Below are 16,004 nucleotides of genomic sequence, written 5' to 3'. Positions count from 1 at the left end.
ACTTCCTTTAGCTTCATTTTGGCACCCTGTTGGGGAGTTATAGGATAGCACAGGGAAATCAATGCTGCTTTGAATAGTTTTAGTGGGGGCTATTGCAGAATTTATTTGCGATAATAAAAACAGGCATATATACCTCAGGCACTGTTTCCCAGCTATGTAGAACTGAAAGATTTTCTAACCTTTCTGGAAAACAGAAGCAAAAAGCCTGAGGATAACCTAACACAATACAGAGAAGAGTAAATTTAAATAATTGTTTCTCAGATTTTTCTTGTTTTGTTTTATGTTTTGTAGATATTTTGCAAACTGCCATTTGCTGTCCAGTAAATAATCAATGATTTATAGGCTAAAGATTAGGTTGAATTTTTAAAACTTATGTATTACCAACCAAAACTGTCAATCATCTGTTGATAATGTTTTAACTTTGCCCTGGTGAAAGAAAAGATGAGAGCCAGGTAACTATTTTGGGGGCTAAAGAATCACTTAAGGAATTAGTCTAGGCTGTAAATATCTATGTGGTATCTGTGGTTAAACTCTCTTTGAGTAAGTCCAACTCATGTGACTGAGTGGTAAAGACTCAAGACAACCAAAATGAACTGCTTTTCTTTTTGTTTTTTAAGCAAATGGAGAAATAGCAACTCGACGAAAGTGGACAAAATGCCAAACCAAAAATAAACTCAAAGGAGTCTCTAAGGAGAAGCTGAGAAAGTTCATTAAATCTAGTCCTATACTGCTGACCTAGATTCTGTGTTTCTTCCCAGTACTTGACTCTACTGTGTATGGCAGAATTTGTCAGGTGCCTGAAAGGGTGAATGTTCTCTTTCTGCATTACCATTACATGAGGTGGAAGGTGTCCCTGCCCATGGAGGGGTGGAGGAACCAAACTAAACTATTCTGTGATGCTGTGTTTCTTTGTGGGTTGGAAGAATAGATAGGCCACCTTCAACATCTGCTTTGCTGCCAAGGCTAGTGAAATAGCTGTGAATTAAAACATCTGTGAGCTTGAGTGTAGCCAAATACAGTCAGACAAGAGCTGGACAGAAAACATATCTGTGTATCATATTTGTGACATTTCATATACATTCATATCCAAGCAGCAAATTCAGAAAAATGCTGTTTATTCATGCTGCATGCAAAAATAGGGCAAAAATGGAATAAAATTATTGGTAAAAAGAGGTAAAACAGCGAGTCAGTCATCTGATCAAGAAACACATCAGAAAGCAAGACCAAGGGTGTAGGTACTAAGAAGATTGCTAATTGATACCAACCTCTGCAGTGTCATGTAAGTCTGGAAGCATCTTTATTTTCAGTTAAACTGATGCAGAGGGCATTATGCATATCCATCTATAAAATATGCATGATCAGTTATGCAATCAAAGTATTTTCACAGACTATCTAAAGAGTTTTAAAGGTAAAAATTTTGATGTGTTGTCTTCATTCTTAATTACATTTTGTGTATACAATTTTCTTCACACACAGTATCAAATTCAACAAGATATTTTGGTGCCTACTCTCTTCCATGCAACCTACCTGCTTTTCTGGCTGCTGCTCTTGCCTTCTGCTTCAGCCTGCCTTTGCCAACAAGCCTCCCATAGTTCTCCCTGGACCACAGCAAAACAGGCAGTCACAGCCACAACTGACTGCAATTAACTTTGCCTTTCTCAGAAATCCTTGGGCTTTGTTAGCCCTTTGTTAGCCCTTTGCCCAGTTATGGGTTTTACATTTAAAAAGTAGGGGTTTTTTTTAATAATTTCATGGAAGTTCCATTATATATATAATTATCTACTGGGGATTTATTATTTTTAAAGAGACTTAAAGTTCAACACAAGTAGAGAAGTCTGGACAATATTTATAACAAGATAATCTACGAATATACATAAATGAAAAAACTTCCCATACATAATATATAAAGACATAAATTCAGCTTTCATGTTTTCAAATATTTCAGAGGTATTACATAGGAGTAAGATTTTTTTTTTATAAACCGATAAAATAAAATGTTGGCTTTTTTTCATAACTGATAATAATAGTATCGATTTTATATCCAACACAGCTCTTAGAATTGCATCTTTGTGTTTTCTAAGAAGCAAAATGATTGCAGCTTTTTCTATGCTGCATGCTATTGTGAAACTTAACCAGTTATTTGTACTTTCTCCGGTGCCTAATTTGCAATTTTTAGCCTCTGCTATTTGAAATTCTCATTGGATTTCTGATTGAGCCTTTTCATCCTAAACATCCACGGGCGGTCAGGTGTTTCAAAATGATCTTTTGGAACAATATCAAGACTATTTCCTGAAAAAAAGATGATAATACCTGATTTGTTTTATATTTCTGGTTCCTTTCTTGAGATTCAAAACTACCTTCAAATTGATTTTTTTTTCTCGATTTGTTCCTCTGCTTGGTTGGACACAGGGTAAGAATCCGCTGTAAAGCACCAGAGCAGAAAAGTGTGTGGGAAGAGTACATCAATTTTGTCAGGTAACACCTTCAATAAGGCAGGCACTGATATTTAGGAAAAAGAGTCAGCCTTATTGATCATGCCTCCATTTTATTTCATTGCTTTGATTTTTTTCCCCATGAATGACAGACACATTTCCTTATTTTTCTCTCTCCTTCTTCTTCTTACATCCTCAAGGAGAATCTGTGAAGAGAATCGGGTGTTTCCTTTCATCTCTGAAGGCCTCTCAAAATCATGTGGAGGAAAGATTTTTTTTCCTTTGGATAAGTGAGTATATTTACTGTGATTAAATATCATTCTCTAGTAGAATCCTGCTTGGTACAGAGTGTTCAGTAAGGGCAAAAGAAGTACAAGAATAAACAGAAAAGAAAATAACTGTGCTGGATTGCAACTGTAGCCTTTCTCACAGCTCTGAGCTGGATGTCTCCGAGGCTGATTCCCTACATCCTAAAGCAGGTAATTGCTTTTCCCAAAAGTGATGCACTGCTAGGAGCACTACTGGCTGCTCCTCTGAAAAGAGCTCATAAATGCAATAATCGGAGGAATAAGAAAAGAAGGCATGCCTTCCTTCTAGCAAAATTCTGAATCTGTCTCATGAATTTTTACTCACTTGATATTAAGGGTTTTCCTGCCCTGTGTGTTCTTCAGTTCTCTTTTCCTCCCTGCTCACACCATGGTGTGCAACTCCTCCTTTCTTCTCCCTTACTCAGTCTCAATGGAGAGTTAAATGTTAGCGTAGCTCTGGGAGAAAAAGTCTTGTCTGGAAGCAAGAATTCTCATAATTTATGACAACTGTCAAAACTTCAGGCACAGTGGTTTTAAAAGTCTTTGCTGATAAAAGCTCCCACTTACAATAAAGTCTGACCTGTGTGAGTGGTACAGTGAATTTTTGAACTTAGCTCCCATGCCTGAAGGGTACTGCAAATGGGGGGGCCTCTGAGAATTTAAAGATATGATGACTTGTGCCACGAGACTAGGTTTCTTCCATTTTGGGATGAAATTCAACTTTCTGTAAAATGTCAAACCTCATAAAATGCCAGAAAGAAAATATTTTGATGGAGTCAATTGACATGTTAAGAAACTGAATGCTTCTATGAATAAGTTTTTTCTTTCTCAGTAAAAATGTACCTTTTTGAAAAAAAAAAAAAAGGATTGTTTTCTGAAAGATTTTTCTTCTAACCATTACTCAAGTGGGGGAGTGTTGCCAGTATGGAGTCACTTGTCAGTGGACACAAACAGACATGAAGGAAATTTGCTATACATTTTTGTTAAAACAGAAACATTGTGTTTCTTGCATTTCATTATTGCAGTTGGCAGCCGCTTTGATCTGTGAAATTAGTAGTAGATATCTTCACACATTTGGTCTAGTACTATTTACTCTTTTCCTAATTAATCTGTAAGCAGTTTATACTATTTCAGTGTAATGTATTTTTCTAACAGGGCCTTAGATCTAATCTTAAAAACTTGCTTTTAATATTGCCATTGAAAAAGTGTTATTGTAGTCATAATTCTTATACAATTGGCTACAATTTTTCTGCTTCTATTTATGCTCCAATGCATGGCTATATTCCACAGTCTTTAAATGTGGTTCTGTAATTTTTGTCTTGATTCCAGAAGCCATCAAAAGTGAAAGATACATGCAGTGAATTAGATATGGGACCTTAAAACATAAGCTTCAAAAGCTGCCTGATCTCTTAGTGATTGGATGTAAATGTCAAGGCTAAAAAAAAACCATCAAAGCAGTATTGTTTCCCTTTTAAAAATAACTCAGGACTTGCACTGAGAGTTGTGAGATGGCTGTGATTTTCCCCACCTATTTTTTTTCTATTGGGCCTAGAACAAAAGGGAGCAGGAATGTCCTCGGTTCATTCTTCCATGGCTAGAGAAGTCACCGGGAATGCAGGGGACAAATAACGAAATGCCACAGGTTCTTGAGGGGACATAAAGATTAGATCATGTCTTTCACTGCAGAGCCCTTAATTCCAAGTAATGTGGTATTTCATGGTTGGCATTCTCTCAGCCTCTGTTACTGAAACTATTGCAGGTCACATTAAAAAAAAAATGCCTGTTTATTTTCAGAGTGAAAATAGAATAGGTACTTTGGTAGTAAGGGCATGTGGGATGCTTATTCAATGATGAAAAAGACCTTGGTTTCTGTTTCAGGTAATCTTAAGTCTTTTTATGGAAAACGTAGAGAAAGCAGCTGATGAGATGGAGGAGCACATTGATCTTCAGAACAGTCTACAGCCAAGTGATTGGGCTTGAATGCTGGAGAAATAGCCCATCATGGAAGTTTTGAAAGTAACTCATAATTGGGAAAATTGCTTTAGCTATCAAGGCATTATTCCAAAGAAGAACCCGCACAAATAAAACTTGTTGGTATATCTTGAGTGATGACTCCTAACTGATGGTCTTAACTAGTATCTTTGGTGTTAAAATACTTTGTGCATACATAAAATATTTTGTTAATAAGCAGAGCTGATAACCATACGGAAACAGTTCTTGAACTAATTTTGGTTTAGTGCAAAATTCTGTTTTCCAAGCTAGGAAATAGGGATGAAACCATGCTTCCTCTTTTTCTCCTTCCTCCATTTTATTGAGAACATTTTGAGCTGGACAAACAGCCGTACTGAGACACTAATGGCTGAGTGTAGAGAGCACACTCATCCAGGTACACGAGTCTGCAGGAAAAGATAGGATGAGTTCCAGACACTGAAGCTCTTAAAAGTGTCAGACTCTTGACAAGTGATTTCAGTGCCTGATCCTGCTGCATGTGAAGTGACGCTTTAATTTGCAATTGAATGACAAAGTCCTCAAATCATCCTTATCTCCTGAGTAATTGAAGAAAGACTCTGCAATGTAAAAAACTCATTATAATTCTTCTGTGTCATTTTGCACCTTTCCAAAGGAATTTGTTATCATTATGTTGCTCTCTGGCATATTTTTATTAGCGCTGAGCTGCAAATATGAGATGCACACCTAGATTATGTGCTTATATTTACAGATGAAATGGAAGATTAAAAAGAGAATTCATATTGCATCTGTGCTAATTCTGCAGAGCCTCTCTGCCATTGATCTTTACACTTTATAATAGTTTCTTTCAAGCTCTGATGAGAAAATAAAATATGACCATTCTTTGTGTTGTTGCTGTTCATACCAGAGGAAGAGATTATTTTATAGTCATTTTACAAGAGGAAAGTAATCTAATGAAGTAATTAGAGTAAGTTAAGATCAAATCTTAGATGAGAATCTTTAAAACAGGAGACAAAATATTTTTTATTGTCTGGTGTGCATCTCTGCATTTCCTGGAGCTGTAGAATCCTAATTTTTGAGCACTTCCTGTCATGTTAGAATTTAAAAGCAGAGCTGGAAGCCTTTCTAAAGAATGATTTCTTTTTCTTATGAATTTGAGAAAGGAGCACTGGTAACTGAGACTTTCATTGGTAGCAAGTAGATTGCAAATTATGGCAGTTCTCAGAGAATTATCTGCACATGCAGTGGGGTACATCCACTGATAGGCTATGAGTAATTTGTGCCATTTTGGCTAAGCAAAGGAGCAGTCATGACTGCTTAATTTTTTTTGACAGAAAGTAAGACATACCAGCATATTCTCTGCATTATTTGTGATATAACACACAAGAATGAAACACACAAAGAATGAGGAAAAAGTTGAGAAAGCATCAGGGTCTGAAAGAATCTGAGTTCTCTCTTCTGGGGGGGAGTTATAATGGTGGAGCTCCATGGCCTCATGTACCTCAAGTCTCAGCCTGTGGCTGGGGGCATCAAAGGATGAATTTAAAGGAGAATGTGTTAGCACTGGAAGCATAGGAATCCCTTTGTGATTCTCTGGATCATGACCTGAAACATGTTCCAGGCTGAGCTGTGTAGCTTTGGAGCAGAATACAAACATATATTGGATCTAAAGTATTTTATTTTCTTCTTTTTTACCTCTTTCTATTTTTTATTTCTTTCTAACTGTAGCCCTTTCCCTGCATGAAAAGTTTACACTGATCTTAGCCCCTAGACTGTTGAACTCCAAATATGTTCTGGATAAGTCCTGTTTTCCTTTATTGTCATTCTTCCTCAGAGATAAAGCAGCAATAGGGCTTTATTTTAGTTTATAATGATAAATTATGTACAATGTCCGTACTTTTCCTGCTGCTTTTAACAATTAACTGTGAAAAATTTGCACCACATTTTGTTACTTTGTGATCTTAAGGCTATGGTGCGGCAGCTTCTCTGCATTCCTTAGAGAATTTGGTCCAGAAGTCATACCTTGTTCTGGATGTCTATGTGTAAAAGAAGTTTTGGTTTCATGAAGAGAGGGGTTTTGTTCTTCACAGGAACTTGTTTCTGCATGACAGCATTATTTCTATGTCTGTGCTGCATTGGTCTATTTGCATTGGAACATAAAAGAACAAATCAAAAGGTAAAAATGCTACAAGGTAGTTATTGGTTTGAGTCTTACGGCTTTTACTTTTTTAAATTCATGACTACCAAGAACCAGGCTGTGAGTAATATTGCTCAGTGAAGAGGGGAAGCATTGAAAGGCAGCAGAAACCACTTTGTGATCCTAGTGATATTTATACCCTTTATATTCCAGATGTTATGATGTTTGGAAATAGAGTTTCTCTGTCAGTGAGTGACATCTCTGTTCCCACGGGCTGAGGAAGTTTTGCTTGGAAATACCCTGAAGCATGATCAGTTCAGGACCCTACCTATGGAAATGGATGCCTTTGTAAAATGCCTTGTATGTACCGTAGCTGTGGATTTGGTTTTACCTTATTTAATGTTAGAAAAAGTTTGGTACAGCTGGATTTGATAATCCAGCTGAGAACTGCACATTTTGACTTGTTTGAATTCATGTTAATTTTATTTCATGCTTTATAATCAGTTTTATTAATTTGGGGTGGCAGGTTTAGTTGCACCTTACATCTGAAAATGATGCAGACTAAATCAAATCAAACTAATTTCTCAATTATATTTTGCTTGTTTGAGGGTAAGCAGTATAATATTTGCTTCATGGCAATGAGGCCATAGCACTGCCACAGCACATAGACTTTTTGGTAAATATGGATGGTGGCAAAGTGAAGTAAACTTCAGTACATTGTTGGGCATGGACACATAATCTTTTAGAATTAATGTTTTCTGAAACTTCAATGATGGTGACTTTGGAAAACTTCCATTGTTTAATGCCAGCTGACAACTCAGCCTCACATAGCCACCTGCTTACTCTGTCCTGACTGGGTGAGGGAAAGAATTAGAATAATAAATGCAAAAACCCTCCTGGGTTGAGGTAAAACAGCTTAATAGATAGAGAAAAAGTCATGCACATAAGCAAAGAAGAAAAAGAGAATTCATTCACCATTTTCCATGGGCAGACAAATGTTTAGTCATTGCCAGGAAAGCAGGGGTCTTTTACCTGTACCAATGGCTCTGTGCAAGAGCCCCATGTTAAACGCCTTAGATTGGTGACCACTTCTGCAAACGTGCTATAAGGATTTGCTGAGCATAACTGGAGATACATATGCCCTGAGTGGGTGAAAAATATATTTATTCCTATTTTTTTGTGATCTGCATCCATCTTTTCATAGTTCTCTGAGACTAAGTTGCCTCATGCCTGATATTTGCTGTCATACAATAAATAGTAAGGAATTGTTGCTGCTTAAAGATTACAAAATTGTTATTATTCCTGAAAAGTCTTGGTTTTGAAAGATCAAAGGCCAGTGGAGATATAATAAATAGATACTGAACATTAATTTTTTTTAACTTTGTTTCAGTCAGAGGCAGTGACATGAAAGCTGAAAAACTGGTGAAATAGCTGTGTCTTGTTGTGTTTCCAGATTTGTGTTTCAATGAGGAGCATTGATTTATACCAAGAATTTCAGCCAGCTTCAGTCATGTTGTAGGCTTTTCTGCTCACTCAGTAATGACTTTCTTATCACAGAGGACCAGAAGAGCCCTTGTCAATATTTTCAGATAAGAGTAGTCTCTGGTACAGTGGGTCACCAGCCAGCACTGCCTCTTCTGGGTGGTTCTGTTGTCAGCTTGGTTCTTCTGGAGTGTTTCTTATCCAAAAGGTTGGAGGTGCCTAATCCAATCAGGGAGTTCTCATGGCCCCCCACTCTGGTTATGGGTAGAGATCTTAGGGTCACTGGTAGCATCAATGCATCAATTTTTTCCTCAGCCTTGCCATTTAGAGAAGTCGTAAATTTGGTCCCTGACACTGCTAATAATAGACAGCAATGTTCCTTTCATGATCTCTGCAACTGGAGCAGGAGTGACATGTTACAGATCTGTTCACTTGTGTGTCAAAATCTAGGTCCCTCAGAGGTGACAGGTCTGGCTAGTAGAAAAGCTGTGAAGGGAATATTAAGGAACTAAATTTCAGTATGATTCTCTGTATTGGGCAGTAACACATAAAGATACATAATTGAGGTGTAAATAGAAATTATTTTGGTTTTGTGTGTGAAAGTGCATACACAAGCCCATCTCTATTTAATGTATCAATATTTAATGCGCCAGTTATATTTCAAGGGAATTTTACAAGAGATGTTCAGCAGTCTGTGTTGTTACACACCTGGCTGGCTTGGCATTGGAGATGAGCAAAGCAGACACCTCCTGCATCGGCTGCTGGCCTCTGAGTGATTTTCTGTACAGCAGAACATCTACTGCCCAACCTGCAGAAGAAGCCCAGTCTATTTCTTGAGTAGGAAATGATGTTATGAAGAACATAGAGAAAAAAATAGTGCTGTTTTCAAAAGGACCAAGATTTAATCTCAGTGATTTTAGGTCCATGTCTGGGGCTTTGCCGCTCAGGAAGACTGCTTAGCCCTCACTTACTATAATATGTATTCATTGCATATTTACTAGCTTGACCTTAAGTCCAGACTCTAGCAACACGATTTTGTTGTATTACTTACTTAAGTATTTGGCCAGCTTGTCCAGAATGCATCAGTTATTGTAGAATATATTCGTAGTATCATGGAATTATGCAACCCAAGAAGGTAATGTGAGACTGCTCTGGATTAAGTGCTTGATTCCCTTTTTTGTTGTCAGTATAATTATTCATCAGGTTAGATCTTCCATGTAGGTCAAGCAGTTTAGTAGCAGCTTGATTCTCAGGTTGTACTCATGTTTGCAGTCAGTTGTCATGACTCTTGTCAAGCCCAAGGAACAGAGATTTAGGCTTAGACACAGGAGCTCTCAGTTTTATTTCTGTCTTTCGCAGTGTCTTGGAAACTGAAATTATGAAACTAAGCCTATGTCTGTCTGGTTTCCTTTCTCTCTCATCTTTATGTGCTTTGCAAGTTAAGTGTGGCTTTGTACTCTTTGCTGGTTGTTTCTGAGTGGTGTAGGAGGTTCCCCTGGGGAAGGACCTCTGGATGTGTTGCTGTGAGATGCTGTGGCTCAGGTGAAAGGCTTGTGGGGTGAGGCAGGAATGGCTCTCCAACAACCCAGCACAGGGTTTGTGCTGTGGCTCTCACCACGTGTTACACGCACACAGTATTTAATCCTGGCTGCTCTCACCTCCAAGGACCTAAGGTAATGTAAATAACAATCACAGGGTCTTTTCCTCTGAGAGCTTAAAAATGTCTTGCTTTAACACTGCGGAAGCTGACAAGAGTATTTGTATCTTTGTTCTTGTGGCTTTGGTGAGTTGGATGATGTTTACTCCTGGGACTGAAAAGATGGTTTAAAAAGGCTCTTTTAAGGACTTAGCTTCATAGGATTACTTTATTCACAATGCAGCTTTTCAGGTACACTGGTTGTATTTAGTATTTTGAATTATGTTTAATGATTTCTGTTTTTCTCTTGTGCAAACTTATTTTTATCATGAGTTTTGCTCTGTATTTAAAGTGCCTGGGGTGCTTTCACAGACAGGTGCTACATAAATAAAGTATATTCTTATTTTAATAAGCTGCAGCAGGGCAGCAGTTAGAAAATTCCTTATGTTCATATTATCTTTTTAATTGTTCATATGGTCAGGATTTACTGTTCAGGGAGAAAGATAGAGTAGAAAGGAACTTCATGTGGGAAAGAGAACCTGCCACCCTCTTCCACATGCATACTGAAGAAATATTTCCCTAAAGACCTTAAAATAGATGCAATAGGTGTATATATATATATATCTACATATCTATCTATCTATCTATCTATCCATCCATCCATCCATCCATCCATCTATCTCCATTATATTGTGGAAAGGGTAAAGAGCAGCTAAATGTTTGGCTAATATGGGACATTTCAGAAATCTGGTGAGACCAGTTAATTATGGCAATACAGCCACACAGGAAAACATTTTGAGCTGCGAACAAAATGTTTGTCATGAGCACACAGGCAGGAGTATTTCCATTATGCCTTGCGTTAAACACCTGAATCAAACAATTATGAAGGGTCAGAAATGTTCTGTTAGCTGCCATTCTTCTGGTTATTTGTTATTGCTGCAAACCTACGTACTTACAAAAGCAAACTGGTCTTGAAAGAAAAAATATCCAAATAAGGGGTGTTGGAACTAAATGATCCTTAAGGCCCCTTGCAATCCAAATAATTCTATGATTCTATGAACACTTAAAAGATGAGAAAAAAAATCTAACTCATGAAATCCTGTTTCTGGCTGGAATGCCAGAAATCTCTTGAGAAATTCTGCCTTTCTGTTATTTCCACTGATAAATAGAAAGTTGTAATGGTACAAAGCTGCAGGTGTTGGGCTGCAGCAGCAGTCACTTAGCCAGAACCTTGGCTAAATGTCCTGGGGTTGACTCAGCTCCACAGTGTCTGGCAGCACTGGCTGAACCCCAGCAACCCCTTCACTGCTGCTCTCTCTTTTTCTTCTTGGACCTGTGACTGATTCTGAGTGTGTGTTTTTACAACTGTATAGTAGAAAGTAGTCAAGATCTAAACTGATAGCTCGACCAGAATTCAAATAATCACTTAGACATTTAGCTATTTTAAACAGTAACCATAAAGATGTTTTCTGGAGACAATCTATGATTCCTATTTTGAGTTTCTGACTCAGACTGGGTTTTTTTTTAATTTACACTGATTTATTCAGACCAGATTCTGGTGATTTGTACACAGTACTTCTATTTGGCACATGGTGAACATGAAAAACTAAATAGACCTAATTAAATTTTATCAAAATCTATGTCTTTGGAGATCATAAATTGAAAGTCAGTCATCTTTTTTACGTACAGTTTCTAGTCTAGTAAAGCATGCTTATAGGCACACCTACACAGCAATTCTGTTCTACAGGAGAATGCATTTTATTTCCACTGGAACTCTTTTCTTTCAGATTTACTTTTATGTTTCCTTCTCTCTCTTTTTTTTTTTTTTTCAGCCATCAGAAATTTTTGCATTAACTCCATAATATTTACAGTGTAAAAAGTGCCTAAGGCATTTTGTTGTTTTTGTGAACTGAGATAGGTATTTTCACCCGAGAATAACATTTCTTTTACTTGCTGGAAGACAGATTCCTGCTTGGAGACATTAGTCTCCTGCAGAAGGAGGTCAGCCCTGTCTGCCTGTTGATAGTCTAGCTGACCACAAATGAAGAAAATGCTCTGGTCTGTTGAGGCTGGGACCAGCAATGATATATCATAGCTGCATCCCAGCACTGGGGCCTGGTTTCCTTAATGAAAGTCACCTTAATGTCTCACAAACATGGGAGAAAGATAGGAAAACCTGGGTACCACAGGACTATGTCGTATGGCTGGGACCTGGGTCAGTTTTCAGGAAAATTTATATGTATCCTGAATGAAGGGTAGAATTCATTTGAGTAGCACAGTCTTATGCTACAAAATTTGGTTTGTGAAATACAGGATTTTGGTATTGTTTGAAACACTGGGTTTAGTTGTGTTGATTCTTTTGGTTTCAATAAGTTCAGAAAATGTAGGAATGCTGAATATTTATTATCACTCTTATAAACCAATGTTTAGAGCTACAAAACTTCTTTTAGCTCTACATCTTTGGAGCTAATTGCTCGCACTAAATTTCTGCCTACATGCCTTAAAAAGAAGTAATGGTTTAACTTTTTCTCTTCTTGTGTCCCTGATGCCTTGGAGTGGCTACCTAGAACAGAGGCTAGACAGAGTTAAGAGAATAAAATTTATTAAAGGCCTTCAATAGATACACCTTGGACAGCATAAAAGCCTTGCAGAGGCCACACCTAAGATGGACCATGGTCACGAGTTTTTCAGAGAATTACAAGTTTGGTCTATTTGCATATCAAGAGTTAATTCTCTAAGTACAGCTTCAGGTAACTGAGTCATATTCCCCCAGCTCGCTCCCTCCAGCTCACTTTTGTTTATGCTTTTGGGGCCTGAGGCTGTGGTGTGTCCTTGGATCACAGGCCCAGAGGGATTGTTTTGTCTAACAAAAAAGTGAATACTGTTTCTACACTTTATATGGAGTTTAGAGTTATGCACTGTTGCAGTATGGGATTTGAAAAATGTAAATGCTAAAATCTTAAGGCATCATCCCAACAAGCTGGATATGATACAGCTCACATACCAAAATGTTGTATCTCTGACATATCTTATTGTTAGCTAGAGAACTTGTCAAATAAAAAATGGCCATCACACTGAGATTGCATTTGGGTGTAAGGTACAGCTGGCAGATGCAGGCAGATGGGAAATGCAAGTGACCGTGTTAGTTAAGGTGATAGTCAGGACCCTCAGTGCAGCAGAGCTGTGACTGTCATTGTGTTATACAGGCACTGAAAAAGGCAGAGCTCTAAGGAGATTTGGAAAACAGCAATAAAACAGGTTGCAGATGTTTCTGAGATGTTAGAAAGGGGAGTGCGATGGAGCACAAAGGTGATTGTTTTAAAATTGAAGGAGAGTTCAGCGGGGACTGGCAGAAGTTCAGAGCTGCCCAGCCATCCTATTCATTTTTGATGATGCAGAATGGGAGAAACTTGTTATCCAAAGGACGAGTTGCTATGGTCTCTCCTTCTGCAGCCTTCAGATGCTGTCTAAATTGTGTCACTTTATAAAAAAACATCTGTAGGACACATACAACACCTTTTACCCAGAGGAGAGTAGAAGTATAGCAAAAAAAGTCAGAAAAGCAAATTAGCCAGAGAAACACACTGTATCATCTTCACAATTTTGGAGGGTACAGAGATGGAGAAGGTAGAGAAGAAGGATCAGAAATTCAAAGTAAAGTTGTTGTTACACAGCTATGTTGTATCTGGCTAAGTAAGCTTAATTCACACAATATTTTCCCTGCCTTCCTAAGGCTGTCTTAACTGTGTTTTATCAAAAGTGGCTGTTTTGCAGCAGCACAGCATCTTATGGATCATTCCAGTGCTGTCCTTTTGGATACAAAGGTTTAGCTGTGGCTCAGTTTTCCATTTCCTCTTTTTGCTGTTAATCAAAATCAAAAGTCATTCACTTTGAAAGGATGGGCTTATTCCTGCAAGTGGAAAACCAGTGTTATATGTTATAGTTTTCCTTAAGCACCTGTACACACAGGGCTCATCTGGCACTGGTACCTTATCCAGCATATCCCAGGAATGAGCAGTTACCTCCAGACGACAATGTGCTGTGCTCTTGTGACAAACCGTATTTTGTCATGGAAGCTTTGAAAGCCAAATTTAGCAGTATTTTGGTAAATATTTTACAAAATGTAAACATTGTGAACTAAATCCTTATCTGCAGATGATTAAAAAAATCTTTGTTTTAAAAGAGACCAAAAAACCCATACCATATCTTTCCCCCTTGGTTCCACACCTACACCTGCTACACACTGTATCACCTGCTAGCTGGCTTCCTGCATTACCGCATATTTGTTGGTTTGTAGGTGCAGTTACCTTAAAAAAAATTTGGTCCTTTTCATACTAATTTAGCCTCACCAGCATTATGTGTCCCTGCAGTTGCTGTGTTTGGGTTGCAGCCACTTCTAATTCCTATTTCCCAGGTGCCACACGGTGGTGCTCCTGACTCCGCGTTGCTCAGAGGGAGCCCTGAGCTGGCTGAGAGCAGCTCCAGATGCTGTGTGCATACCAAAGCTGGCCTGGGAGGGAGGGAGGGCTGCGCACAGCTCTGCAGTGAGATGTACCATGCCATGGGATGGGGAATGAACTTTTCTCCCAGGACTCAGCTACCAAATCAGATATGGTAAGAAAGAGCTGAATAATGTCAGCTGACAAAAGTCTTCAGTATTGTGCATGTATACACATATAAACATATGCTTAACCTCTTTTACACTTGATTGCTGTGTGAATTTTGCATACTGGCTTTGCTTTGGTTTGCCTTCCCATTTCCTATTTGCTCAAGTGAAGGCTTCTGCAGGTTCACAGCTCAGTATCCTCCTGGCAGCAAGAATGACTTCCTTTCTCCAGATCTATGACAAAAAAGCAAAGAAACAAGGCAGAGAGAGGAGAGATGTGCCTCCTTCTCCATCTGAGAAGGGACCAGTGCAGAATCAGGAGGTGCCTCGGTAGCCCCAGGCAGGATCCCCAAACTGGTGCTGGTCTTGTGTTTATTGAAAAGTCTCTTTTTCTCATAAGAAAATCTCCATATCCAAGGTGACATCCTCGTCTGTATCAAGACTACAGCTCAATAAAATCATCAGGAAATATTTCACTGACTTGTAGATACTCTGAATCTGGTTCTGTGCACTGTTGTGGTCTGTCAGCTAAAGCTGAGCTCCATGCTTTAGAAGTAAACCTCCCTCTGAAAGTTTCATATACCTTTACTAAAACTTGGATCAGGCACTTAGATAGTCATGTGAATCTAACTTTTAAATTGTGTCAAGTCATGTTTTTTACTAATTCTTATAAAAACAATTGAATGTGTGACTTACAAGGATAATTACTTGTGTTCACCTTTGATTAATTTGTAAAAGTTTCATCATATTTGTGTAGTGTACTGCACTAGTAGGAGCTCCAATAATGTCTATGTTCATTGGACAGTATGAACTTTTTGGGACTGGCAGTCATGCCATCTATATAAACTCTATGTTCTGTAGTGTATTATTAGCATACATTTTAAAAAGTTTATTTTTTCTGACTTTGCATGTCTTAGGATTCTTTATGTATATCTCTATCTCTTCTATAAAGCCAAAACCCAGCTATTGAAAAAGTACCTTAGGTTAGTCTTCAGTTTATGGGCAAATTCTGTAGCTTTATGTGATGGGATCCCCTGAATCTGAGGAAGCGTGGTTAGTTTCTGGCATTACTATTTCCATAATTATTGATAGTGTGTGGTCTCTATAAAGAGTTAATGCTAAGAAGAATTCTTTACTCTTATGGGATATAATTCTAAACAATTCTCCAAACATGAGTAAGTGAAGGTTGCAACTGGTAGCTGGCCTTTGCTGAGAACTTGAGACACGCCCAGGGGGCACCTCTCTGCATTATATAAATGGATATAGGGACCCTGGCAGGCAGCATTAACCCTGTCCATGTCAACCAGTGACAACTCTGTACTTCTAGTGCAGCCTTACAAATCAAAGACAAACACTTAAAATAATTGACATGGAAAGTACACTTTGATATTTTGAGTCAGTTCACTATGGGAAGGAACAAATAACCAGGGTTGCA

The sequence above is a fragment of the Zonotrichia leucophrys genome, chromosome 2 (genome assembly GCF_028769735.1).
Source record: "Zonotrichia leucophrys gambelii isolate GWCS_2022_RI chromosome 2, RI_Zleu_2.0, whole genome shotgun sequence".
NCBI classification, from domain to species: domain Eukaryota; kingdom Metazoa; phylum Chordata; class Aves; order Passeriformes; family Passerellidae; genus Zonotrichia; species Zonotrichia leucophrys.
This window is presented reverse-complemented; position numbering follows the sequence as displayed.